Source organism: Bos taurus, chromosome 27 (genome assembly GCF_002263795.3).
Source record: "Bos taurus isolate L1 Dominette 01449 registration number 42190680 breed Hereford chromosome 27, ARS-UCD2.0, whole genome shotgun sequence".
In the NCBI taxonomy this organism is placed as follows: domain Eukaryota; kingdom Metazoa; phylum Chordata; class Mammalia; order Artiodactyla; family Bovidae; genus Bos; species Bos taurus.
In genome coordinates, this window is record NC_037354.1 from 39,421,704 (window position 1) to 39,448,915 (window position 27,212).

Below are 27,212 nucleotides of genomic sequence, written 5' to 3' on the forward strand. Positions count from 1 at the left end.
AACTGGCAGCCCGAGAGACCCCTTCTGCAAAACTGGCCACCATCGCAGACTCTTGAACTTCTGTTAGGGCTGAGATCACCACATGGAGCAGAGGGGCTTGTGGAGCTGGCGAATCTCCCCAGTACTGTCTGCACAGGGAAGCCGTGTGCTTTCCAGCAAGCTCCTCCTGACCTGAGAAAGCGGGCAGCATCCCCAGTGCTTTGGAACTGTGACCAGCCTGCAGCCCCCCATGGCATCACAGAGCCACGAGGAGGGCCGCGTGTCAGTATGTCAGGGTGTCAGAGCATCAGGGTGTCAGAAGCGACCCCAAATGGTGAAGCTGGTCCAGATCGCATCTGGGACCCTGGAGGGTCACTTGGATGCAGAGCCTTCGTCTGCAGGAGCTCTACTGGCCTGCATTTTGCACGTGGACATCAGGAAGCAGAGCCTTGCCAATGTTATGTGGCAGCCTGTATGGGAGGGGAGTTTGGGGGAGAAAGGATATGTGTATATGTATGGCTGAGTCCCTTTGCTGTTCACCTGAAACTATCACAACATTGTTAATTGGTTATACTCCAGTACAAAATAAAAAGTGTAAATTAAAACAAAAAAAAGAGGCAGAGTCTTGAGCAGAAGTCCTAGGTGAAGCCTTCAGCCTGAGTTTGACTTTAAGTGTTGGGCACACATTGCTATGCTCAGCTTTCTTTTGAAGCAAGAAGAGGAGGTTGGAAGGGCCTCAGCTGCTCTGGGGTGCGTCCTTGGGGTTCAGAGATGAGATAAGAGACTCACAGTCTGAGAGCAGGACCAGGCTTCTCGCCCCACACGTGTCTCTCCAGAAACCTCCAGCCAGAAGGCTTCAGGGTTTCTCTCTGTACCCTGGGGACTCATATCCTCATCTCTGATGAAAATTTTTCTTGAGGATAAACCATTTGTGTTGTAAGTAATCATTATGTTACTTAAAATGGGTTCTTTTCCTAATCAGTTAAGTGCAGACACAAAATAACTCAAGACCTGTAAGAAAAAGAGAGACATTTGTTACACTTGCGGATCCTAGAGAGGGGTGCACAGCTCACCACTCAGAGGCCACATGGGATGAAGGACGGATTTGGGGCAGCACCAGAGAGCAGCTTCCCTGGAGGCTCAGACAGTAAAGAATCCGCCTGCAAGGCAGGAGACCCGGGTCAAGAAGATCCCCTGGAGGAGGGCATGGCAACCCTCTCCAGTATTCTTGCCCAGAGAACCCCATGGACAGAGGAGCCTGGTGGGTTACGGTCTATGGGGTCGCAGAGTCGGACACGACTGAGTACATTTCACTTCACTTCAGTGAGCAGCAGCTTGAGGCACAATCTTAGTTCCTTGACCAGGGACCAAACCTGGTCACAGCAGTGAGAACGCCATATCCCAACCGCTAGACCACGAGGGCCAGAGTCTAGAGTCTTGGCCCCAGCTCTTGTCTGCATTGGAAAAAAAAAAAAATTAAGGAGACAGCAAGTACACAGGAAAGTAAGGTGTTTATCAGAAAAGAATGTGGACAGATGCGTGGCTGAGCTCAGACAGGTGTGCCTTGGGGAAGTTTAAGTCATTTATACAAGGCAGTCTTTGTTTCCCTCTGGCCAACCGTCTTACTTTTTCTTTGACTCAGGGCCCTCCTCTCTGTGCATATGCATCCTTTAGCAAGATGGATTTCTGCCCAAGGGCCTTTGGGAAGTTATTAATGGCAAAACTTACTGTGGTCTGGAGTCCGCTCCCTTTTTGACCCCCAGGGAGTCTTTCTTTCTGTGCAGGTGCAGTGGAGGTCTCCCCACCCCCAAGGATGGGAAATATGTGACCTCGTGCTGCTTTACCCTCTCAGAGTTAGCCCCTCTACGTCCTTGTCATTGTTGTTAATGTTGTGTAGTCTCTAAGTCGTGCCTGACTCCTTGGGTGTGACTCCATGGACTGTAGCCCGCCAGGCTCCTCTGTCCCCGGGATTCTCCAAGCAAGAATACTGGAGTGGGTTGCCACGCCCTCCTCCAGGGGATCTTCCTGACCCAGGGATCCAACCTGTGTCTCACGTCTCCTGCATTGGCAAGTGGGTTCTTTACCTCTGTGCCACCAGGGAAGCCCTTACTGTTATCTTAAAGCATCCACAGGAGACAAAGCCCAGTGATTTACTCCTGCTGCTGTTGTTATTTCTACTTCAGAGTATAACCAGGAGGCTGGTTGTAACTGTCTACACTGGCCCCCATCTCTGCCTGGCTCAGGACTGGGGAGCCGACTCCACCAAACAGAAGGGAAGCCGAGAGAGAGTGAGGACCCGGAGCAACTGCCTGTCCAGGAGCTCAGGGAGGAGAGCAGGAGACAAGGACAGGAAGGGGTGTCCCTGGTGTATCTGAATAGCACCAGGTCACAGCAGGGGAGGGCAAGAAGGCGAACTCGTGGCAGGGACCCACCTTCTAACACCTACATACCCGGTCGCCTGGGAGAGGTGCTCACAGCCTGCTTAAGGAGGTGTGGAAGTGCCAGGAAAATAGGAGCAATCTCCTTAACAATTTCCAACACAACATCCTTAAGGAGAAGACGTTGTTCACATCTCCCTGAGCCAGACCTCCCACCAGGACAGGGCCATCAAGCAGAAACCTTCCAGGTCCTGCTGGCAAGCTAAAAATCTCTCCATGTGGATTTATATTTCATGCATAAATGAATCAGGCCCTGGGGGCCCCTTCTGGGTCACCACACAATCACTATTTTTACCAGCCTTCTGTCCATCTCATCTGTACCGCTCATTGGATTCTTGCTAGTCAACCTGTTTTCTCCAATCTAGAAACTATTTTCATGCCAAAGGTAGATTAAGGAGGTGTTTTTAAATTTTTAAAATTAAAAAAAAATGTAGATTAATATCCGGTGCTTCTTTAAGTTAGTTATGAGTTAATGAGCACTGAACTGTCATTGACACTAGGCAAGCCCAGTATTAAGTGTGCCGCTTACCTCTTTTCCCACTTAATTATATCTCTGTGAGGTCAGAATTATGAGAGAAAGTGGATATTTTAAATGAGGAACCTGGGGCTCTGAGAGGTAAAGAGCCCACAGAGTCACACAGCCAGAAAGGAGCCACGCCAGCCCCAGTGTGCTGATTTTTGACTCCCTGATCTAGCTGCAAAGCTGTACTAGTTAACTGTTTCTGCATGAACGTTACTCCCAAACTCAGCAGCTTAAGATAACAAACCTCGATGACCTCATTCACCTTCTCAGGACGAGGAGCCAGGGAGACTCAGCTGGGTGGTTCTGGTGGACGGGGTCTCCCTAGATGTTGCGGTCAGGAGGTTTCCTGGGGCTGTGGTCACCCGCTCCTTCCCTGGATTAGAAGATCCCAGCCCACTCACCCGGTGCCGGTGGCAGTTTCACTGCCTCACCACGTGGGCCTGCCCGCGGGGCCGCTGACAAGGTGACACCTGGCTTCCTCTGAGTGAACCGTCCAAGGGAGAAGTTGGCCAAGACGAAAGCTCTAGGGCGTGTCTGAGTGAATCTCAGAACTGACAGGCACTTCTTCTGTTAAGACGCGATTGGCCTCGGAGATCAGCCCCTGTGGAACATGAGGACACGGGCCAGCTGTGGGCTCGTGGGAAGCCACGGATGTGGAACTTCATTGTTGTTTCTTGGGCTAAGTTGTGTCTGATTCTTTGCGACCCCGTGGACAGAGAAGCCTGGCTGGCTACAGGAGCCCACCAGGCTCCTCTGTCCATGGGATTTTCCAGGCAAGAACACTGGAGTGGGTTGCCATTTCCTTTCTCCAGGGATCTTCCCCACCCAGGGATCAAACCCGAGGCTCCCACGTTGTAGCCTGCATTGCAGGTGGATTCTTTACCATTGAGCCATAGGGAAGCCTGTGGGACTTCATCACCTGCCAGCATTTGATGTCAGCACCTGAAAGGGACCCGACAGCCCCCGTGATTCCAGGAAACAGGAAGAGAGGCATGCTATCTAAAATTCTCTCTTTTAACATCATTCAGAGTGCCTCAGGTAACATGTGATACGTGGACGGCAGCTAACTCTTCTTAGGACACACACACTTTTTTTTTTTAACTGAGATCCTTGATGAGTTATAATTTACATATCATAAACCTCACTCATTTACATGCATAATTCAATGTTTCTTTTGCAGTTCATTACATTTACGGAGTTTTGTCACCGGCGCCACAGTTCAGTTTTAGAAAATTCCATGCCCACCCCAGCTCCAAAAGCACCTGTTTGTGGTCAGTGCTGTTCCTGTGCTCAACCCCAGGGTGATCTACTTTCTGTTGCTGGAGTTGCCTTTTCCTAACTCAGATGGTTCAGAATCCACCTGCAGTGTAGGAGCTGCAGGTTTGATCCCTGGGTCAGGAAGATCCCCTGGAGGAGGGCACGGCAACCCACTCCGGTATTCTTGCCTGGAGAACCCCATGGACAGAGGAGCCTGGTGGGCTACAGTCCATGGGGTCGCAAAGATTTGGACATGACTGAGCGACTAACACACATGCAACATACAAATAGATGGAGTCATATAACATATATTCTTTCCCAACTGACTCTTTTTTTTACTCAGCATAATATTTTTGACCCTTAAATACTTTCAATCTCTTTCCAGCTATATTACTTTATATTTATTGGAGTATAGTTGGTGTACAATGTTGTCTTAGTTTCAGGTATACAGCAGAGCAATTCAGTTATACAGAAACATACATCCACTCTTTTTTAGATTCTTTCCCCATATAGCTTATTACAGAATATTGAGTTGGATTCCCTGTGTTATACAGTAGGTCCTTGTTGATTATCTGTCTTGTATATAGTAGGTGTGTATCTGTTAATCTCAAACTCCTAACTTATTCCTCTCCCTACCACGTTTCCCCTTTGGTAACCCTAATTTTTTTTTTTTAAATCTGTGAGTCTGTTTCTCTCTTTTAAATAAGTTCATTTGTATCACTCACCCATTTTTGACCGGAGACAGAAAGAAATAGAGAGCTTGCTTTTCCAGATTCCCTGGACACAGACTCACCATCAGATTTTGTACAGTTTTTCTCATAACATGGAGGACACAATCCAGCTCAGGAACTAAGAAAATGCGATGGTGAAGGAAAGGGATGAATGAACCGTAATGGCAATACACGTTTGTCTGCAAAGGCTCCGAGCCTACTGTCTCTGGGCTGTAAAGGGAAACCAGCAGGTTCCTGAAGAGTGTGAAAGCCTTTGAGCACATCTGGCAAACTTCTCACCTAGGAGGATGGAGGTGAAGGTGGAAAGGGAACAGGCCTGGTGATGCGGAATCTTGTGAGTGAGGCCGTCACCACAGGTCTCCAAAGGGGCCCTCAGAGCTACCAGTGGTAAGGGTGCCCCAATTAGGGGAACCCTTTAGGAGTGAGAGGAAGATCTTTTAAAGGTTTGGGGGAAGAAAAGTTACCCTTGGAGGACATCTTTCTGGCTATATGATGAGGGCCAAATTGATGGGACTGGGACTGTTGGCCAGAAGACCAGCCCAGGTCACAGGTGACATTGCCAAGGTGACGGGTGATGCAGCCCAGGTGACAGGTGACACAGTCCAGGTGACGGGTGACACTGCCCAGGTGACAGGTGACACAGTCCAGGTGACGGGTGATGCAGGTCTGACTGTGACCCACTGTGGAGACATGGAGGAGAGACATCACTGATGAAATATTCAGGGAACAGAGATCATACTTGAGACTGACTTCAAAAATAGAATCTAAAATGCCTTCCAAAGGTTCAACTTGGGGATTTCCCTGGTGGTCCTGTGGTTAGACTCACACTTCCAACACAGGCCGTGTGGGTTCGATCCTTGGTTGGGGAACTAAGATTCTGCATGCCATACATCAGGGTCAAAAAACAAAGCATTAAGAAAGAAAGGTTCAGCTTGAGTAAGAGGAAAAACAATGGCACCACAGAGACAGAAATCTCCAGGTGATGTTTCCACTTCTCTCCTCTGAGCATGTCTAGGCCTCCTCTCCTAGGCTCCTCCTCTGATACTGAGGTTTCTCTGACCTTCAGGATGCCCCCACAAGGCCGGGGAAGAGTTCATGATCCAAACCCCTCACCCTGCCCTGGAAGGTCCCACACCACCACTGGACTGCTCTCTGCCCACTTCACGGCTACTGAACAGCTGAGAATCGGCCAGAGGGAAACCTACCCGGGAGGAAAGCACCTTCACAATTCATCCAGAGAATCCCAGGAATCCAGGCAGGGCTTTTAGGAGCTCGTCAATTCTCTTTTTCTAGCTGGTAGCTAAAGGGTGTAGACAGAGAAGCTAAGGGCATGCCTTTCCATTTCAAATCATTTCTTTTTAAAATTATTTATTTATTTTTGGCTGTGCTGGGGCTTCATTGCGTCACCCGCGCTTTCTCTAGCTGAGGCCAGGGGACGCTACTCTCTACTTGTGGCTCACGGGCTTCTCATTGTTGCAGAGCATGGGCTCTAGGGTGCACGGGCTTCAGTACTTAAGGCTCCCAGGCTCTGGAGCGCAGGCTCAGTAGTTGTCATCCATAGGCTTAGTTGCTCCATGGTACGTGGGAGCTTCTTGGACTAGGGATCAAACCCCTGTCCCTTGCGTTGGCATGCAGATTCTTTACCACAAAGCCATCAAGAAAGGCCTTAGGTCATTTCTTAGTGCTGTGGGAGGAGCATTTTCCTTGACCTTAGGCTGTACTACTTCACTGCTGCTTCAGACCCAAGTCTTTAATTGCTACAGAGGGATCCCTGCCCTTGTCCCAAGGGGTTGGTGGTCTTCACAGCAATTTGCTATCCCAGAAGTGACTCTATCCATCTTACTCTCTCTGATCCAAATGAACATCACAGCTGGCAGCCACAGCAGAAAGTGGCTAATGAACTAGCTCACACCACGGTGTAAATGGCTTTGAATAGGTTTAGCTGTCTCACATGAAGCAAAAAAATTAATCCAAAGAAATGAATATATTATGCGGAGTTTCAGATCCACAGGACTTTAGTTTGAAATGGAAAATACATCTTTTTCTTTTCTGTGTGTGTGTGTGTGCTCAGTTGCTTCAGTCGTGTTCAATTTTGTGACCCCATGGATTATAGCTCCTCTGTCCATGAAATTTCCCAGGCAAGAACAGGAGTGGTTGCCATGCCTTCCCCCAGGAGATCTTTCCTGCCCAGGGATCAAACCCATGTCTTCTGAGTCTACCACATTGCTGGTGGATTCTTTACGAGTCACTGGGGAAGCCCTTCCTTTCTGTTTGTGTGTGTTAAATCACTTCAGTAGTGTCCGACTCTGTGTGACCCTATGGACTTCGGCCTGCCAGGTTCCTCTGTCCATAGGATTTTCCAGGTAAAAATACTGAAGTGGGTTGCCATGCCCTCCTCCATGGGATTTTCCAGACTCAGGGATCGAACCTGTGTCTCTTATGTTTCCTGCATTGGCAGGAGGGTTCTTTACCAGGAGCACCACCTGGGAAATCCTCCTTTCCGTAAGGCTACTCTAAATCAACAGAAACCAAGGCATCAAGTTCCATTGATTGGCTAAGAGGTGGTCTATACAAGATACTCCCAAATGGATCACAAGCAGTGCGTTTTCAAGACCAACCATAGGGCCAATAAGTCCTGAGATAAAACCCTCTCCTATTTCAGAGAATGATCACATCCATATCAGAATGAAAACTTCTCATTTGGTGATGCTTTACATTGAATGCACACTGCAGATAGTGGCAAAAATAAATGGAAGCTTTGTGAAAGAGCAAAATATTTTATGTAACTTTGTTAGTGGTGGACTAGTGATGTAATTTGACATTTTATATGGAAATGCAAACATATTAACTGAATAGGAAGATGGAAGGGAACTGGAGAAAGTGACAAACCTTTTAGGAATGAGAGGGGACTTATGGAGTTCATTATTTTGAGAAAACAGTGGTTTTTCTTTCTCTCAGTTTAAAATATGTCAATTTCCTTTGAGTCGGTCCCTGTTGACAAATTTTCTGCTTGAACATTTCCTACTTGTTGATTCAATTTTGAACTTTTCCTACTTGAAAATATTGCACAGAGTGTTTCTAATTAGGTTTAAAGTACTTCTTAGTTCTGAAATGGAAGGCCATTAGATGTTGAAAACTGTAGCTATTCAGAACCCAATAGGTCAACAAGTAGACCTGTTCCCTTTAACTTTTGGAAGGAGAGTAGCTTAAACATATAGCTGTGTTATGGTCCTCTACATGGAAGAATATAATTTAATGATGGGCTAAAGAACACTTTTTTCCCCACCAAGTTATGTTTTTCTGGCTCAGAATTACCTTCTTTGACATAGAACTTGTTTTTTTCAGTCAAATCATAGACTCCTAAGACAAAAAGGAGCTTACACATATATCTATCCCATGGCAGGGCTTCCCAGGTGGCTCAGATGGTAAAGAATCCACCTGCAATGCAGGAGACCCAGGTTCAGTCCCTGGGTCAGGAAGATCCCCTGGAGGAGGAAATGGCAACTCACTCCAGTATTCTTGCCAGGAAAATTCCATGGACAGAGGAGCCTGGCGGGCTATGGTCCATTGAGTCGCAAAGAGTCGGATACGACTGAGCGACTAACACACTCTCAAAGATCCAGAGAGCACTGCCCTTTCAACTCACAATTTTTTCATTAGCTTACACAGGTGCACAAAACAGATGTTCTCTGAAGGCAGGGGGTTTACTTCTGATGTTCTATTCACTAAAGTGCCTGGTACAGTGTGAAGCACAGTAGAAATTCCACAATCATTCATTGACCCATTAAGTTTAAATGCTAAATCCTCATTTTTGAGAGAAAAGAGTACACACCACAGATGCCAAAAAACAGGTCTATCATACCAATATCCTAGGCCATAGAATAAGTTTCACTTTATACCAGTTATAGTCACTGAGTTCTTGCATTGGTTCTTATAAGCATCATAGCTGATGCGTTGCCTCAGAACTCATAGGCTGAGAGGGTCACTTGCAGCCCACACCCCAGGGAAAAATACATTGTTGTCTAGGTCCAGGGTGTGGCAGCCAGCAAGTACAAAGCAGTGGGCTGCCCTGGGTTGGTGCAGGATCCAAGGGGCTAGCTCCCGAGTCTCTGCTCACACCCCATCTGGCCTGATCCCACTGTGGCTGGAGAAACCTTGAAGAAGAGCAGGAAGCTCGCTGTTCTTTCCATGGAGTGGCTGGTAGGACAACCTTGCCTCCAATCCCCTCTCCTCATTCAACCTAAACCTCATCCTTGCTTAGACAAGCTCTCTTCTCCTGACTACAGAAGAAAGGGAAAATTCATGTTGTATGGATAGAGAGGAAAGCAATTTAAATACTGCATGAGGCGTCATTTTACAAGTTAAATCTCTTATAGTTGAGTCAAGTGATGCTTGAATTTGACCACTTAGAAGCTGGGTGTCAATGGTAGTGGGTTTTGTTTCCAAGTCCGTGGTTCAAACCCCTTGGCTGTTTATCAAGGTCACGGGAAGTGGAGGGGTGCTTTTGATGATACTAAAGTCTGCACCCACGCAACTGCAGATAATGAGTTTACTCAGGCATGTGGGGCTCAGGCATGTGCATTTCTTTAGAAAAGATCCCCAGAGAATTTTGATGAGCATTCAGAGTTGGAAACCATCATTTCAAGATAGCACCATGGGGACAGTGCTTAACTGCTCAGTTGTGTCTGACTCTTTGCAACTCTGTGGACTGTAGCCTGCCAGGCTCCTCTGTCCATGGGGATTCTCCAAGGAAGGATTATTGGAGTGGGTTGCCATTCCCTTCTCCAGGGGATTTTCCCAACCCAGGGATCAAACGTGCATCTCCTGCATTGCAGGCAGGTTCTTTACCATCTGAGCCACCAGGGAAACCCGTGGGGCTTGGACACTGAACAGAGAAAGTACACAGAGCAGAACAAACAAAAGAGTAGGGTTGGGCCAAAATGGAGACATAGTAGGAAATGTTTTGAGACTCCAACAAAGGAAATTACCCTTGGTAGAGGGAGGCACTGTTGGAATTCGGTCAGAAGGATGCCTTGATAGCACCTGGAGCAAGAGGCAGGCTGAGTGGGCTGAGAGGGCTGCAGAGATAATTGGAACAGGTATCATTACAGGACTTTGGGCAATGAGATCCCATTTTGGATGGGAAAATTTCCTTAAAATTTTTTTATTATAGTTGATCCAAAATGTTGTGTTCATTTCAGGCATACAGCAAAGTGAATCATCTACACATATACACATGTCCACTCTTTTCTAGATTTTTTTTCCATATAGGTCATTACAGAGTACTGAGTAGAATTCCCTGTGCTATACAGCATGTCCTTGTTATTTAACTATTTTATATATAGTAGTGTGTAAAAAGTTGGCTTAAAGCTCAACATTCAGAAAACTAAGATCATGGCATCTGGTCCCATCACTTAATGGCAAATAGATGGGGAAACAGTGGAAACAGTGGCTGACTTTATTTTTCTGGGCTCCCAAATCACTGCAGATGGTGACTGCAGCCAGGAAATTAAAAGACGCTTACTCCTTGGAAGGAAAGTTATGACCAACCTAGACAGCATATTAAAAAGCAGAGACATTACTTTGCCAACAGAGGTCTGTGTAGTCAAGGCTATGGTTTTTCCAGTGGTCATGTATGGATGTGAGAGTTGGACTATAAAGAAAGCTGAGCACAGAAGAATTGATGCTTTTGAACTGTGGTGTTGGAGAAGACTCTTGAGAGTCCCTTGGACTTCAAGGAGATCCAACCAGTCCATCCTAAAGGAGATCAATCCTGGTGTTCATTGGAAGGACTGATGTTGAAGCTGAAACTCCAGTACTTTGGCCACCTGATGGGAGAGCTGACTCATTGGAAAAGACCCTGATGCTGGGAAAGATTGAAGGCAGGAGGAGAAGGGGACGATAGAGGATGAAATGGTTGGATGGCACCCCCGATTCAATGGACATGGGTTTGGGTGGACTCCGGGAGTTGGTGATGGACAGGGAGGCCTGGCATGCTGTGGTTCATGGGGTTGCAAAGAGTCAGACATGACTGAGTAACTGAACTGAACTGAAGTGTGTATATGTCAATCCCAATCTCCCAATTTATCACTTTTCCCCACATCCCATAAATTTGATTTAGAAATCTGTTAATCTGCTTCTGCTTTGTAAATAAGTTAATCTTTACCATTTTTTTTAAGATTTCATATATAAGCAATATCATATGATATTTGTCTTTCTCTGTCTGCCTTAGGTTCACTCAGTATGACAATCTCTAGGCTGGACGGGGAAAAGTACAAAAATCAGTCTTTGGGGATGGCGAACATTGAAGAATGAGTCAGAGAAGATGCACCATTTCCAGGCCAAGGAAGGTGTAGACCATGACAGCGATGTTGGAAAGATACACCAACGTTTGCTTCTAAAGCCTTGAGTTCGAAGCCATTCTAAGCTATCTAAATAAAAACTCCCAGTTGGTAGTTGAAGAAAAGAGATTGGAGTCTGAATGAAAGACAGCTTGAGATTTGGATTAAGAAAACATCAAAAGAAGAGCATGGTGATGGGGGTGATGGATTCTCTAAGACAGAAAACCCAAGAAAAACGGAGCCAAGAGCCTCAGGCTCTCGGGCAGCCTCAACAGAGGGAGCCGTAGCAGTGAGCTGCTTCCTGCATGGTTTTATTGAGATTGAAATCTCAGCCTTTCACCCAGAGCAACTCCGCTTCATGCGATCAGTTCAAAATCTTCCATTCAGAATGAAATGCCATCTATACACTTTCCTGATGTTGACCAATTAGCTCTAACCAGACGTTTTGTCAGACAGAAAAGAAAATGTATACATAACAAGGACACCTTTGAAAACTGTGACCTTTCATTTTTCATATTTTATTCATCTTTTTTAGCAGAGAAGGTTAAATGCATTGTTATTCAAACTGTATTACTAATTCATTCAATTCACAGGAAAGACTTTGACACTTAGTAGTTCTAAGGATTTTAAGCATTTTATTTAATTTTTAATTAACCAATTAATATTTTTTCTCCAGAGCTCCTTTTTATTTTAGGCTGTAAAATAATGGAGCAATCCAGGAATGGTTAACAGAGGATCTATGTGTGATGGCATCAACAGGAAATTATACAAAATAATAATTAGCCTGGGTCTGCACATGGCTCAGCTGTCCTGTCATCAATTTTCCTAGCTGAAAAGTAGGACAGCAATAGCTACCTGGCAGAATATTAAGTATAAATTAGTATGCATCTTTCTGATGGCATATACAATAACCAATGTTAGTCAAAAATATGAAAGGTCCTGAGGAAAGACTCATGCTATAGAGTTAAGTGAACACAGGAAGCCACGTTTATCTGCAATATGAGTCCAATTTTGTAAAGTACCAAATATTTTATGCACAAGGGCACTCATCAGGACAAATCATACTTAAAAGATTGTGATTAATTCTAAGTGATGAGACAATAAATCACTTCTATCTATCATTTCTTCTTTTTTAAAGTTTTCTGCAAAGAGCTCGCATTACACTTGTATCCCTGGCCCTGCTCACAGCGCCCCTTGTCTTGCTGTGTCTCACCGTGCACACTGTTCCCTGAACCCGTGGTAGGCAAGGCAGGAGCTGAGAGGCTGGAAGATTCGAGGAGCCCTAGGAACTGCAGACATGTTTATTCTCTCCTGGCTGGCACAACGTAGCAGCAGACATAACATAACACAACATAAGGGCACACAGCCTTCCGGGGTTTTCCGGGTGAAGCCCGTATATACCTACAGAGCAAAAGCAGCCGGGGCCAAGCGAGTACCTTGTGAGGCGCATGCGCAGTGCTTATATGTGCGCTCAGCTGCTACGTAATCATCGTTCACAAAGCGCGGGGCGAAAGGGACAGGCCGCGGGGAGAGAGCATGACCCCGCCATCTTGGCTGATTTGCTCTTTTCCTACGACACGATAAACAGAAAAAAGACACGTTTTATAAAGCCCGTTTTTCAGGGCTCTTGTGAGGGTAAACGATAATTGTACCAAAAGAAAGTATCTGTTCGAGTGCATGACACAGAATATGTGGCTTAGTTGCTGAGTCGTGTCAGAAGCCCATATGATCATTTAAAAACCAAGAAAACGTTAGGGACTTCCATGGTGGTCCAGTGGTTAAGACTCTGTGCTTTCAAAGCACAGGGGAAAGGTTTTGATCCCTGGTTGGGGAGTTAAGATCCCACATGCTGCGTGGCTTAGATGGTAACCAATCTGCCTGCAATGCAGGAGATTCAAATTCAGTCCCTGGGTCAGCAAGATCCCCTGGAGAAGGGAATGGCTCCCTACTCCAGTATCCTTACCTGGAGAATCCCATGGACAGAGGAGCCTGGTGGGCTACAGTCCATGGGGTCACAAAGAGTGGGACCCAACTGAGTGACTAACTTTCACTTTCATGCTGCGTGGAGTGGCCTAAAAATAGATAAATAAAAACGAAGAAACTGTTATTAAACATTACTGAGTACTTAACTATATTTCAGACAGGGCACATAGCACTTTACTTTTTTTTTCTTTTAATTTTCATACTAGTCTTCTGTGATAGGTACTGGCCGTACCATAATTGTAGAGATGTGGCAAGTTCACTGAGAATAAAATCCAGTTCCTTCTTTTACTTTTTAATTTCAGAAAGGGAACATCGTTTTAATAATGGCTTCTTCAGTGAAATGATGGTTAAATTTGATGTCAAAGAGCAGGCCTCTGTCAGCAGGCCCTGTGGGGGAAATCAGAGGGGCCCAGGAAGCTTTCCGTGTGGCCTGCAAAGTCAGATTTCCCTCCATCTCGGAAATGCAGTTATCTGTTCCAACAAAGGAAAGCCAGAGACGCCTATCGGCCTGCAAAGACCTCAGATCCCAGGGATGAGAACAGAATCGGAGGCTGCTTCTTAGACAGCTCTGCCTCGAGCCACGCGACAACAGCAATGGAACAGGACGGACCCAAGATGAGCACAGCCTGAGGAATAAAGGACAGAAGATTCGTGCTGGGCAGGATGGCGTTACTGCGTTTTATCTGTTTCACTAGCAGTAAAGCTGACACCCTTCCCGTGTTTCTTTGTGGTGGCGGTTGACGTCCTGTGTTCTCTTGAAGCATTTAGGACTTAATTAAAATAGCCTAAATAGCCATCGTCTGTCAAGCTTATAATTCTCCTCGAAAATCTCTCTGTTCACTCCTTCATGAATTTCATTATAAGAAAATCAAAGAGAAAAGCTCTGGAAACTGTCACCAGGAAAATAAATGGGGAAAGGAGTGGAGAAGGGAGGAGGGGGCAGCGTCTGCGTTAGTTTGAACGGCAGCAAAGCCATTCATATTTTCAGCTTGCTTCTTTTCAGATGACGGAGTGCTCCAGCAGCTGTCTGTAGACAGCACTAAGTCTGTTTATTCTCCTGCCGCTCCTGTGACTGTTCTTGTTGGCAGGAGAGGACCGGAGGAGGAGAGAGAACTCCGCCTTTTCCTGTTGCTGCCCCGACCCCAAGGGGCAGGAAGGCTTGTAAGCTCTTTGAACTGTGCTCCGTTTCATCTGATGGAGGCTCCTGAGTGGTCCTCTGTGGGCCAGCAAAAGGCCTGTGTCTAAGACAGAGCACAGTCAGGATCCAGAAACTGTGGATACTGGAATTCTCACTGGTGGCTTTATATGTGTCGCTTTCATCCCTTTTCAGTATTAAAAAAGCTGAGAGTTAAAATGGCCTGCTTGTATTGATTTTAACATTATTCCTAGCTTCATTTTGGGGTACTTTCCTAAAGTTTACCTACCTTTCCCCTCACTTTTCCTGATTTACATTCTCTTGTGGCATTTTATGCATTATTATGAGTTATCTTAAGTTATTTTTAGAAAAGAGTGAGATATTTTTAAAAGTTTAAAATATTGCTTGTGGGCAATATGTGTGTGTGTGTGTGTGTTGGGTGGGGGTGGGGGCAGTGGTCCACTCAATATTTGGAAAGAAGGTTGTTCTCTAGGAGTAAAAATTTGCAACGAGACACGAATCTCACTTTCACTGGGATCATAGTTATTCACTGAATTTTTGGCATTGAATATAGATTCAATGGAGAAGGCAATGGCACCCCACTCCAGTACTCTTGCCTGGAAAATCCCATGGACGGAGGACGCTGGTGGGCCGAAGTCCGTACGGTCGCTAAGAGTCAGACACGACTGAGCGACTTCACTTTCACTTTTCACTTTTCTGCACTGGAGAAAGAAATGGCAACCCACTCCAGTGTTCTTGCCTGGAGAATCCCAGGGACAGGGGAGCCTGGTGGGCTGCCGTCTATGGGGTCACACAGAGTCGGACACGACTGAAGCAACTTAACAGCAGCAGCATGGATTCAATATAATCACGGCACTTAGGTAAAAGATGTTTAACACCAAACACTGATCCTGCCGATGAACTGAAGATGTCTAGTTTCTCTGTCTCTTTGGTTGAATCCCAGTCTGTGTTTATCAATTCATTTGAAAATGTACCCTGGGAGGCTTTGCAATGGCCAGACCATGGCCTTCCCTTGGTCTGTCTTTGGCTGGATTTCCACGCATCCTGAGATAACGTTCTGACTGTAATTAGTTCATTTTGGAGTCGACCCTTAGGAGCACCAGAAGGGAAGAAGAGGGGTAAGTCAAAGAAGGGAGGAGGCCTCTGTGGTCACTTGAGCTTCAATCCGCTTGGAAGGCTCTCAAAGACCTTGTGGGGTTGCCTCGGAGCTGTCCCCCCGACAGTACTTATTCTCATGACTTTCCTAGGTGGCTGAAGATTGCTCCCAGGGGATTAACTGCACAGGACATGGTTCAGGCTGAGTAAATTTCTTTGGCCAAAGAAAGCTTTCAGGCACAGAGTTGCTGATACTGGCTGTAGAAGCTCTTGGGGTGCATGGGAATAGTGACCTCCGACAAGATCTGGGGGTGGGCATTGGCTATAGAAAGCTTCAGTGATGCCTGCGTAGAAACTGCATTCTTTAAAAAAAAAAATTATTTGTTATGGGTCTTGGCTGTGGCACGAGGGGTCTTTCTTGCAGCGCACAGACTCTCTAGCTGTGGCTCAGGCTCAGTAGTTGCAAAGCACAAGCTTAGTTGCCCTGCATGTGGAATCTTAGTTCCGTGATCAAGGATCGAACCTGGGTCCCCTGCATTGCAAGGCAGATTAACCACTGGATGACCAGGGAAGTCTGGAGACTGCGCCCTTGCTTTCCATGCATCTGCCTTCTGCGGCTGCCCTATTTATTCACTGCGTTCATTGATTTTGATCCTGATTGTCACATTCAGCTTTATGAGATTGATCCATGTTAAATCACTCAAGAACACTGAGGGGTCTTAGAGTAGTAAGAATACTTTTTAAAAAAGATTTTAAGAGAAAAAGCACTGAAACTGTGGTCATGGCAGATAGCACAATTTTATCAACCCTCCTTCCATGTTAGAGTTGTTTTCATTTGAACTATACATGGTGACTGGGGAGGCTCGGTAACCCGGCTCAGGGCTGCTAACAGGGCTTCTAACAGGCTTCTAGCACAAGAATAGTAATTCAAAGAGAGTAGCAGGCATAGGCAGCCAAAGGCAAAATAAACCCTAAAAATCAAAACAAAAACCTGAAAATGGAAAAGGAATGCATGAATGGTAAAAAGGGACTGGAGGAGGTCTAGATGGAATACAGCCAGTGTCAGCTATGCAGACTCATTACGCTTCAAATAAACATGTATAGGCTCCTTTGTCAGTCACTTACCAAAAGAAGCTGTAGTTGATGCAGACAGGAAAACTGAGGGCATAAAACGATGGTGATCATGAGCTTGGTGCTTTCTGCAAAGCTCAAGCAGTATTCACATGTAATGCTACATGTGAAATGCTCTAAAAAATTGAAAGCGTGGTGTGGTAGCCACACTCCAACACTGTCCCCAGTGACCCCCTCTTCTGCTCTTTTACACCCTTACTTAGGCTGTTCCACTGAATAGAGTTGGCCTGTGAATCCAAGCAGATCCTGCAGAAAGGATGGGGTATCGCTTGTGAGATTAGGTCACAAAAATCACTGTCGCTTCCATCTTGTTCTTGGAGACAACACGCTCTTGAGGAGATCAGATACGGTGTCATGGGAGGAACACACGCAGTTGAGCAGCTGAGCGGTGACCCGTTTGCTAAGGAACCGCGGCCTTTACCAAGAGCCAAAGGCATTCACATATTGGTGAGGAAGGAGCTACTTGAGGAGTGGATCTTCCAGTACCAGCCAGAGCTTTCTTCTGAGCAGTTCTGGCTGACATCTTGACTATAATATTTGATAAGAGACCCTGAAGCCAAATAAGGCCTCTGTATCCCAACACCAAGGTAAATCTCAGAGACAAAGTTTTGGGTGAAATAGAAAATACTTTACCTCTCTGACAGGCCAAGAGGGCCACAGTGGGCTAATTCCCTCAAAACTGCCTTGGAGGGTGCAGTGAGGAATCACAGTGTTCAAGGAGCACGGCTCGATCAGCTCACACACATTCTTCTGATTGGTTCAATTCAGTGCAGTTGCTCAGTCGTGTCTGACTCTTCACGACCCCAAGAACTGCAGCACGCCAGGCCTCCCTGTCCATCACCAACTCCAGGAGCTTTCTCAAACTCATGTCCATCAAGTTGGTGATGTCATCCAACCATCTCATCCTCTGTCATCCCCTTCTCCTCCCGCCTTCAATCTTTCCCAGCATCAGGGTCTTTTCAAATGAGTCGGCTCTCTGCATCGTGGTCAAAGTATTGGAGTTTCAGCTTCAACATCAGTCCTTCCAATGAATATTCAGTACTGAATATTCATCTGATTGGTTGGTGATGAGGTAATTGGGAGTCAGCATCATCAACCTTCTGATTCCAACTGATTTGGGTCTACATGTTTGTGGGCAGCAAACAGGTAAAACTTTTCCCCCTGATGGGGGTTTCTGTATCTGCAAAACAGCTCGAAGACAATGTTGCGTGTGTCCCTTGAGGGGGAGCCAAGGCCCTGCCCCAAGGCTGCACCGTTCTTTCTTCCCCGTTCCTCCCTTGTCTCTACATTCCTGCCCTCCCCTGATTAGCAGGAGTCTGAACCTGCCTCTTGGAGCTCATGGAGGTCATGGAGGCTGGATGAAGCCTGTTTTCTATAACCAAGAAATGGGGCAGGACTTCCCTGGTGGTCCAGCGGTTAAGACTCCACACTCCCAATGAAGGGGGTCTGGGTCTGATCTCTGGTCAGGGAACCAGGCACCACATGCCACGGCTAAAGACCCCACATGCCACAGTGAAGATCAAAGATCCTACACGCTGCAACTAAGACCTGGCCACAGCCAATAAAATAAAATAACTGCTGAAAGAAATGGGGGACATAGAAAGGCTTTCTTGCCCAATAGCCCCACAGGGTCCTGCTAGTTTTCAACCACGGGACAGCCAGACAGCTCAGCTATGCCACTTTGGAAGTTCTGTTCCACAGAAACTGTATGAGACAAGAAATGTTGTTTTAAGCTGCTAAATTAGGGGGTCCATTTTTAAGGAGCAATAGATAACTAACACACGTGGTAAACCACCTACATATATATATAATTCCCAGAAGAATTTGTCCTTTCCATATATATATCTCCCAAGGGGAAGTCTACTGTTTTGAAGCATGAATACCTTCCCTTATCTCTTCCTTCCTTCCTTCTTCTCTCCCTTCCTCCCTCCCTCTCTTTCCTTCATCGTGGACCAGGAAATGAGCCAGGTACCTGAGTATATTGTCCCAGTTCTCTAGAGGCTTCATCTGAGGCCTACAGATTTCCTGAAAATCCCTGGGCTTGCCTCAGGTTTATCAGCTTCTGCTCTCAGTATTCATGGAGAATACAAAGCTGATTGGAAAAGCTATTTGCACATCTAGCTAAAAGCCTGAGCAAAAATGAAAAATGTTAAAACGAAGGCAGGCTCTCTAACCAAATACACTTAAACACATGATTCTGTCAAAAACCAGTGAATCTGTCTCAAAAATGATACCCCCACACTGACCTAATGGCACCAGGGAAAAGCTAAGTCACTGCCGTGTATCCAGTGTCGGGTATCTTTTTTTTTTTTTTTTTTTCCCTTTTTGACAAGGCTGTTCAGTTTTGACTTTGTACATGTTTTCAGAAACAGTAACTCCCTCGTGGATGGAGGTAATTGTGTGCAGTACCCAACACGCTCTCTGTTCAGAGTCTACTCCACACAAACAGGCACTTAGTGCCTTTTATTTGGATGAGGATCCAGCTGCAATACTATGGAAACTCACGAGCACAGTCCAATATGCGAAGCCAGAAGCTCTGATGCTCTCTTTCCCAGAAGAATTTGTTCTTTTCAAAAACAGTGTTAGTGGTGAAGCCATAAAAACACTAATCTGTCTAGTTTTTTTATTTTTTCAACTTATATACTTCTTTTATTTCCCACTTCAGGGAATGTAGTACTAGAACTGAGCTCAAATGTCCTGCTTTGGGCCTTCCCAGGTGGCTCAGTGGTAAACAATCTGCCTACAAGACCGGAGACAGGGATTCAATCCCTAGATAGGAAAGGTTCCTTGGAGAAGGAAATGGAAACCCACTCCAGTATTCTTGCCCGGAAAATCTCATGGACAGAGAAGCCTGGTGAGCTACAGTCCATGGGGTTGCAAAGAATCAGACACAACCGAGCAACTGAGCACTGACACATGCTAATCACTAGTGATCGTCAGCCGTCCTGTGTGACTTTTTTGCCATCTGTATATCTTTAAATCTCTCACCCATTTTTTTGACTGTCTTGTTTTGTTATTATTTAGACAGTCGATTATATATTCTGCTTGAAAGTCCTTTAATAGATGCATGATTTGTAGAAACATATCTTTTTATTCTTAAGAATGACATCCAGAGAGATAATCCTTACTTTCAATGAAATCCAGTTTTATACATTTCTTTTACGGATTATGATGTTGGTGCATATAAGAAATCTTTGCCTAACCTAAAGTCACAGAGAATTTTTTCAGTGTTTCTTTTATTTGTTCTATAGCTTTAGGTTTTACATTTAGTCTAACTTTTAGTCTATCACCTCCTTGAGTTATTTTTGTGTATGGTTTAAAATAGAAATCAAGGCGCTTTTTTGGGGGGACATCAATTTTGGTTTGCATTTTTGAATGTTAAAATTTTCAGGTCCTTTTATCGAAGAACATAACCTCTCCCCGCTGTATTGCCTTTGCATCTTTATCAAAAATCAGTATATCCTATATGTGCAAGTCTACTTCAGGACACTATATTTCGCCCCACTGATCTATCTGTCTAAATTTATGCCAGCATCATACTGTCTTGAAATCATGTACTACAACCTATCTAAATTTGTCATATTTTGTCAAAGTTGTTTTTAGCTAATCTAGGTCCTTTGCATTTTCAAGCAACGATTTGAATCAGCTTGCCAATTCCTATTAAGTGTCTTCTGGGTGACTGAATGACTGAGCACACACATTTGGATTTTATTTGGTATAACACTGAATGGATAGATAAATTTGAGGGGAAATGACATCTTACACATATTAAGTCTTCTAGTCCTCAATAAAGGTACATCTCTCCATTTGCTTAATCCATCTTCTTTATTTTCTTGCAGCAATATTTGTAGCTTTCTATGTACAGGTCTTACATATTTTATATCACACTTATCCCTATTTTATATAGTGATGGCATTGCAAATTGTATTATCAAACTTCAGCTCCAGGTAGTTTATCAGCAGTATATATTAAATATATGGTATACTGGTCTTTGTTTTAGTATGCTGATCTTTGATCCTGCAATTTGCTAAATTTATCCCTTGGGTCTAGGAACATTTTTGTATATTCTTTGAGATTTTCTTCAGAATTAATTATGTTGAAAGTGAAAATGAAAGTGTTAGTCAGTAAGTCGTGTCCGACTCCCCATGGACTCACCAGGCTCCTCTGTGCTTGGAAGTCTCCAGGCAAGAATACTAGAGTGGGTTGTCATTCCCTTCTCCAGGGGATCTTCCCAATCCAGGGATTGAACCTGGGTCTCCTGCATGGCAGGCACACCTGAGCCACCTTATGTGTGTATAAAGACCGTTTTTCATCTTCCTTTTCAATCAGGATGCCTTTAAATTTTAAAAATAGTAATTTTAGATTTACAGAAGAGTTTCAAGGATTACACAAAATTTTACTTGGTGTTCCTATAAAGTTGACATCTTACATTTGTGATGCCTTTATCAAAAATAAGAAGTAACCTTCAACACAATACTATCAACCAAACTAGATATTATTGCAAAATGTTTCTCTTACTTTTTGATAATTTTCCTTGTTGAGGAGTCTACTGTCCCTGGCACTAATATCGCCATTCTTATAATTTGTGTTTTGTACAATATATGCTTTCTATTCTCAATTTTTACCTGTGTGAATGAGTATATTTTAAATACATTTTATATAGAAAATATACAGCTGAGTTTTGCTTCTTAGCTTAGTCTGATAATCTCTGGCTTTATCTGAACTGTTAGGTGACTACACTGTTATCTACATTAAAATGTAGATTAAAGGGTCAAAAGTTGAGTTTACACCCAGCATTTTACTATATTTTCTCTTTGTTCCATCTGTTTCTTCCCAGTCTTTCATTCTTTTGAATTAATGCTTATATTTAGTAGTCCCTTTCTGTTGGTTTATTAGCTACATGTCATTTAAAAAAATGATTTAATTGTTGCTAAGAGTTTAAAATGTAGAATGCATTTCTTTTGCTAATAGAGCTCCCTATATATAATAGTGTGTTATCTCACTTATGAGACCCATACCTCAGTGAACCCAATCCTGTCACCCCTCCAGTACTTTGTTTAATAGTTCTCATAGTTTTACGCATATACATACTATAATCCCACAGCATGCTGCTATTGGGCTTCCCTGGTGGCTGCTCAGTGGTAAAGAACCCACCTGCCAAAGCAGGAAATGCAGGTTCAGTCCCTGGATTGGGAAGATCCCCTGGAGAAGGAAATGGCAATCTACTCCAGTATTCTTGGTTGGGAAATTCCATGGACAGAGGAGCCTGGAGGGCTACAGTTCATGGGGTCAAAAAGAGTCCAAAAGAACTTAGCAACTCAGCAACAACATGTTGCTATTAATTGCTACTATTTTTGATTTAACCAATTTTTTTTTTTAAGGAGAACTTCAACTTATTGAAGATTTGTGTGGATAAAAACTTCTAGGATCTACAAAAATCATCAGGATCATTCATAACTTGTAACCAAATATCTTGAAGATAGTAACAATTAGGTCATCATCTTTGGATTTAACCACATATTTGCTATTTTATCATATCCTTTTATTGATTAGAGTTTCTATCTACTATCATTTTATCATCAGCCAAACATCTTTTAGTATTTCTTTTAGTGAGGGTTTACTGATAAATTAACTCGGTTTACTTTGACCTAAAAAAATATTTATTTTGGCTTTATTTTTGAAGTATATTTTCCCTGAACACAGAATCCTAGGTTGACAGATTTTTTTCCCTTCCTTTAAACAGAGTAAAGAGGTTGTTTCATTATCTTGGCTCTTGCATTATTTATGATGAAAAGTATGCATTTATTTTTATCTTTTTTTCCCTTTGTATATAATGTGCTCTTTCTCTCATAGGTGTGCGTTTAAGATTTTCTCTTTATCTTTTATTTCAGCAATTTGATTATGATGTGCTTTGGTATAATTTACTGTGTATTTATTCTAGTTGGTGTTTATTGAGGTCATGGATCTGTGGGGTTTACTTTTCAACACATTTGAAAACTTGTTAGCTTTGGTCATTCTTCAGATATATTTGGTGTTTCTTTCTTCTTTCTGGGACTTAAGTTACTTATACGTAAACCACTTGATAATGTCACAAAGACCTATGTGGTCCTGTTCATTTATTTCAAGTATTTCTCCCTCTGAACTTCAGTTTGGATCGTTTCTACTGCTCTGTCTTCAAGTTCCATTGACGTTTATGGTCAGCATCCAGCCTGCAGTTAAGCCCATACAGTGAAACTTTCATTTCAGAAATTGTAATATTCAGCTCTAGAAGCTTAATTTGGTTCTTTTTCATATTTCTATTTCTCTTTTCAATATGATCACAATTCCTTTAGCTTTTGGGGCATATTTATAATAAATATCTACTCTTCCTGTGTGCTAATTCCATCCACAGGTGTATCCAATGATAGCAAGCATCTTTTAAGCAAAACAAAGTCAGTATATGAGGCAGAAACAGACTAGTAGTTTGTAGTGAGAACCCTGATGTCAACACGCCAGGCTGGACCACTGACATGCAATTTCCAAGCAGATAATGTTTTCCTCTGTATCTGTGCCATTGACTGTCACGTGAATATGAGTCGAAAGGGCCCTCTCTGGTTGGAGTTTCTTTTATTCTGATTTTAAATACAAATATTTATTCCCCATCCCCCTTGCTCAAGTAGTTTTTTATTTAACTGTGACTGCTGCTGCTGCTAAGTTGCTGCAGTTGTGTCCGACTCTGTGAGACCCCATAGACGGCAACCCACCAGGCTCCCCCGTCCCTGGGATTCTCCAGGCAAGAACACTGGAGTGGGTTGCCATTTCCTTCTCCAATGCATGAAACTGAAAGTGAAGTTTTTCAGTCATGTCTGACCCTTAGCGACCCCATGGACTGAAGCCTACTGTGACTAGAAGGTCAAAATTTTAGTTACTAAGGATTAAGTTAAAAGAAAAAAAAAAGTCAAAATTTCTCTCGGGCATTAGGTTTTGAAAGTGCCCTCCACTCCCCTCCTGCCCGGGCACAACTTATCTTACAGACCAACCATGAGCTCAGTGTTGAACTTGTTCATGGCTTGAAGGTGCACCCTCTGATGCGATGAAGATGAGACCTGGAACCTGTGATGAGGACTGAGGTGGGTCGAAGTTCATCTGGGAGGTGATTCCTGGAAGCAAGAAGAATGAGGAGCTGGGAAGAGGGAGACAGAGAAGTTACCAAAGGCCACCGAGCGTGTAAGGTGCTTGTCTAGATCTGTGCCCTGGGGTTCGGTCTCGCCAGGGTACCTCTGAAGCACTGAAGCCAAGTCCAGGCTCTGTACCCCAACCCCAAGGTCAATCTCAGAGACAGACTTTGGGGTGAAGTAGGAGGAAATAGCTTCACTGCTTTGCCAAGCACAGGGGGCCTCAGCAGGCTAATGCCCGTGAGACTGTCCTGCCCTGGAGGACGCACTGCGTTGTACAGAAAGGCTTCAAAGAGGATGTGATCAGCTCGCAGACAGTCTTCTGACGGGTAAGTGGTGAGGGGATCAGACGTCAGTATCATCGACCTTCTGGCTCCTACCGGGCTGGGGGCTCCCTGCTTGTGGGCAGCACGCAGTTAACGTCACCTCCTGGTGGCAGTTTTCGTTCTGCTAAAGAGCTCGAAGATATTGCTGAGTATCTGTTGAGGGGGACCAGGGGCTGGCCACTCGGCTTCTCACCTGCTCCTTCCTTGTCTCTGCCTCCCCTTCCTTCCCTGATTTAAGCCTGCCCCTTGGAGCTCAGGGAAGGCCGTGGAGGCTGAAGGAAGTCCGTTTCCTGTAACCCAGAAATGGGGGACATGCCCAGGAATCCCACAGGGTCCTGCTCAGTTTCAGCTTCCCGTGGCGCGTGCCTTAGATTTTCCGGTTTGAAGGACTACCAAGCGTAGGTAGTGTTTTCTGTCAACTCTCTTGCTCCATTAATTGAGGGTTGACTACAGGGCAGTAAATCCTGTTAATTCTGGCCTGGATCACTAGCTAAGAGGGCTTCCTTGCATCTAGAAAGCCCAGAGGCAGAAAAACAGGGGGACAGTATCAGCAGCCAGTGCGTGAGTCCACAGCTACTCAGCTCAGTGGTGGCTGTGACACGGGCTATATGAAACAGCTGCCGTAAATTGAGTGTTTGCGTTATTTTTTAAATGCAGGATTCCTCGTTAAGAGTAAGCTTCCTCCTGATGAGTGTGTTTCTTTCCAGTGAGATGGGGCATCTCTGAGTATAAGCATTTTTCCATTTTTTTAAAGACAGATGAGGATGAAATTTCATCTCTCTCCGGACACAGTGCCATCTGGACTTGGGATTAATGACCATAAAGATAAGACCTTTAAGCACTAATCCCAATGTAATTGGAAATTCAAAAATATAAACATGTGTACACATTCAGGGGCTAAATTCCTTTTATGAGAAATCTGGAGGGACCGTGTTAAATATGAGCTTGTGAGCAGACAAAACAGGTGCCATTAACAACCTACATTTTGAGAACTGCCATACCTGGGTACAAGAGGCTGTACTAGAAATTCCTCCATGCTTAAATCAGGGGAACCTCATCATTTTATTTTAATGGCTTTAATTAATACACAGTAAACTGCATGTGCTTAGGCTATACAGTTTGATCAATTTTAACGTATAAAGACACCCATGAAAACTGTCGCCATAATCAAAATAGTGAACAGATCGATCAGCCCCCAATATCCTTATACTCTTTTGTAGATCTTTTTCCACCCCTCCTTCTTGCCAGGCAACCACTAATCTATCATTTTCTGTCATTGTAGATAAGTTTGCATCTTAGACAAATGTATATAAATAGATTCATGCAGTATGTGCTCTCGTCTGGCTTTTTAAAACATGCTGTAATTATTTTGAGATTAATTCATGTTGCCCTTTTTGTATCAATAATTTTTCTTATTTTTAGGGCTGAATATTTTCCATTGTATCAATACAGTATAATTTGTTATTGGTTCAGCTACTGATGGGAATTTCAGTTTATGGCAATTGCAAGTAAAGATGCTCTAAACATTAATATTCAATACTTTGTGTGAACATATGATCTCATTTCTCTTGGGTAAGAGAGAAATGGCTGGATCACATGGTATGCATCTTAAGAAAATGCCAGATTGTTTTCCAAAGTCGTATCATTTTACATTCTCACCAGCAGTGTATGAGCATTCCAGATGCTTGATGGCATTGCCAACACTTGGTGTGCTCAGAGTTTTTACTGTAAGTGGGTGTGTGGTGACATCTCTTTGTAGTTTTAATCTGCTTTTCCCTGAGGACAAATAATGCTGAGTATATTTTCATTGCTTTCTATATGTCTTCTTTGGTAAAGAGTCTGTTCAAAACTTTTGCTTATTGTTTTATAGCCTTTTTTTCTTATTATATTGGGTTTTGAGAGTTCTTTTTATATTCTGGATACAAGTTCTTTATAAGTATCTTATTTTCAAATATTTTCTCCCCAGCTATGTTTTGTCCTTTCATTTGTAATGTAGTGACTTCTGCAAAGTTCTAAAATTTGATGAAGTTCTATTTTTTTCTGTAATGAATTCATACTTTGCCTATGCCTAACCCTAGATCACAAAGGTTCTCTTCTATATTCTTTACTAGCATTTTGTAGTTTTAGGTCTTATGTTTAGGTATATGATGAATGTTGAATTTTTTTAGTGTGGTACAATTTATGACTCAAAGCTCATTTTTCCGCCGTAACAAGGAAAGTATGGAACAGTGGCAGGAGAAGAATAAGCAATTGAAACCTCAGGCCAGTGACCATTGGTCTCCTTGAAGAATGGGAGACTACTCTTCTCCACTACAGTCTGACATGCTTTGGAGTTGTTGAATCCAATCTTAACCCAATCTGGAAAATAGGTATAGCAGATTGGAGCCCTCCCTGAGCTCGCTCCTATTTAACTCACGGTTGCCCAGCTCGGAGCCACCTCTTTGGCCACCTCCCACCTCAGCACACTCTGCATCCCATCTCGCTGATGTCACAGTCTCGTCTACTCAGCGTTGCAGGAGCAGCCTGGAGTGAGCAGACAACACTCCAGGGCAACCTTCAGCAAAGCGGACTGAGCATCCATGGACAAGGGCTCCAGGCTCACGTCTTCCCGATGAGCGATTCTGGGAGGCATCTGCACTCTTCTCAGGAGGCCATGGAACCACTGGGCTGCTGCCTTCTCCTCCTTCCTTATTCAATCACCTCACTGCCTCATTGTTGCTTCCTGGGATTATCTGCCGAAGAAAACACTCGCACCCAGGTCCTTATCTTGGACTCTGCTCTCAGGGAATCTCAACCCAAGACAGTAGTTAGGTTTATACTCTTATAATCACTCAGGCCAAATAATCTTCCTAATTCATCAAACTCACAAGTGCTGAATCTGGGATTTGAACACAGATCTATCTGCTCTGGGGACCTGGGGCCATTCCTCAGGACCAACCTCCCATCCATCAGCATAGAATTTTGCACCAAGGAGGAAAGCATCTTGCCTTTACACCAGCAGGAACTTTTCATTGTGACACTGTTGCCATGGGAATGCCGCGCTGGATTGTGACACTTATCATCTCTCTCTCACTTTCTATTATAAAGTGAGTACTTGG

The 27,212-nt window shown here is 44.2% G+C and overlaps 1 long non-coding RNA gene across 1 annotated transcript; it reads right to left on the minus strand.

Moving 5' to 3' along the window:
- Nucleotides 1–577: 577 nt before the first annotated feature.
- On the minus strand, nucleotides 578–27,212 carry LOC132344074 (uncharacterized). Its single transcript, XR_009493181.1, has 8 exons — nucleotides 26,982–27,212; nucleotides 23,654–23,773; nucleotides 13,233–13,341; nucleotides 12,706–12,839; nucleotides 6,134–6,228; nucleotides 5,393–5,608; nucleotides 3,342–3,541; nucleotides 578–990 (listed from the first exon to the last, which is right to left on the minus strand). It is a non-coding gene; the product is annotated as an uncharacterized lncRNA (long non-coding RNA).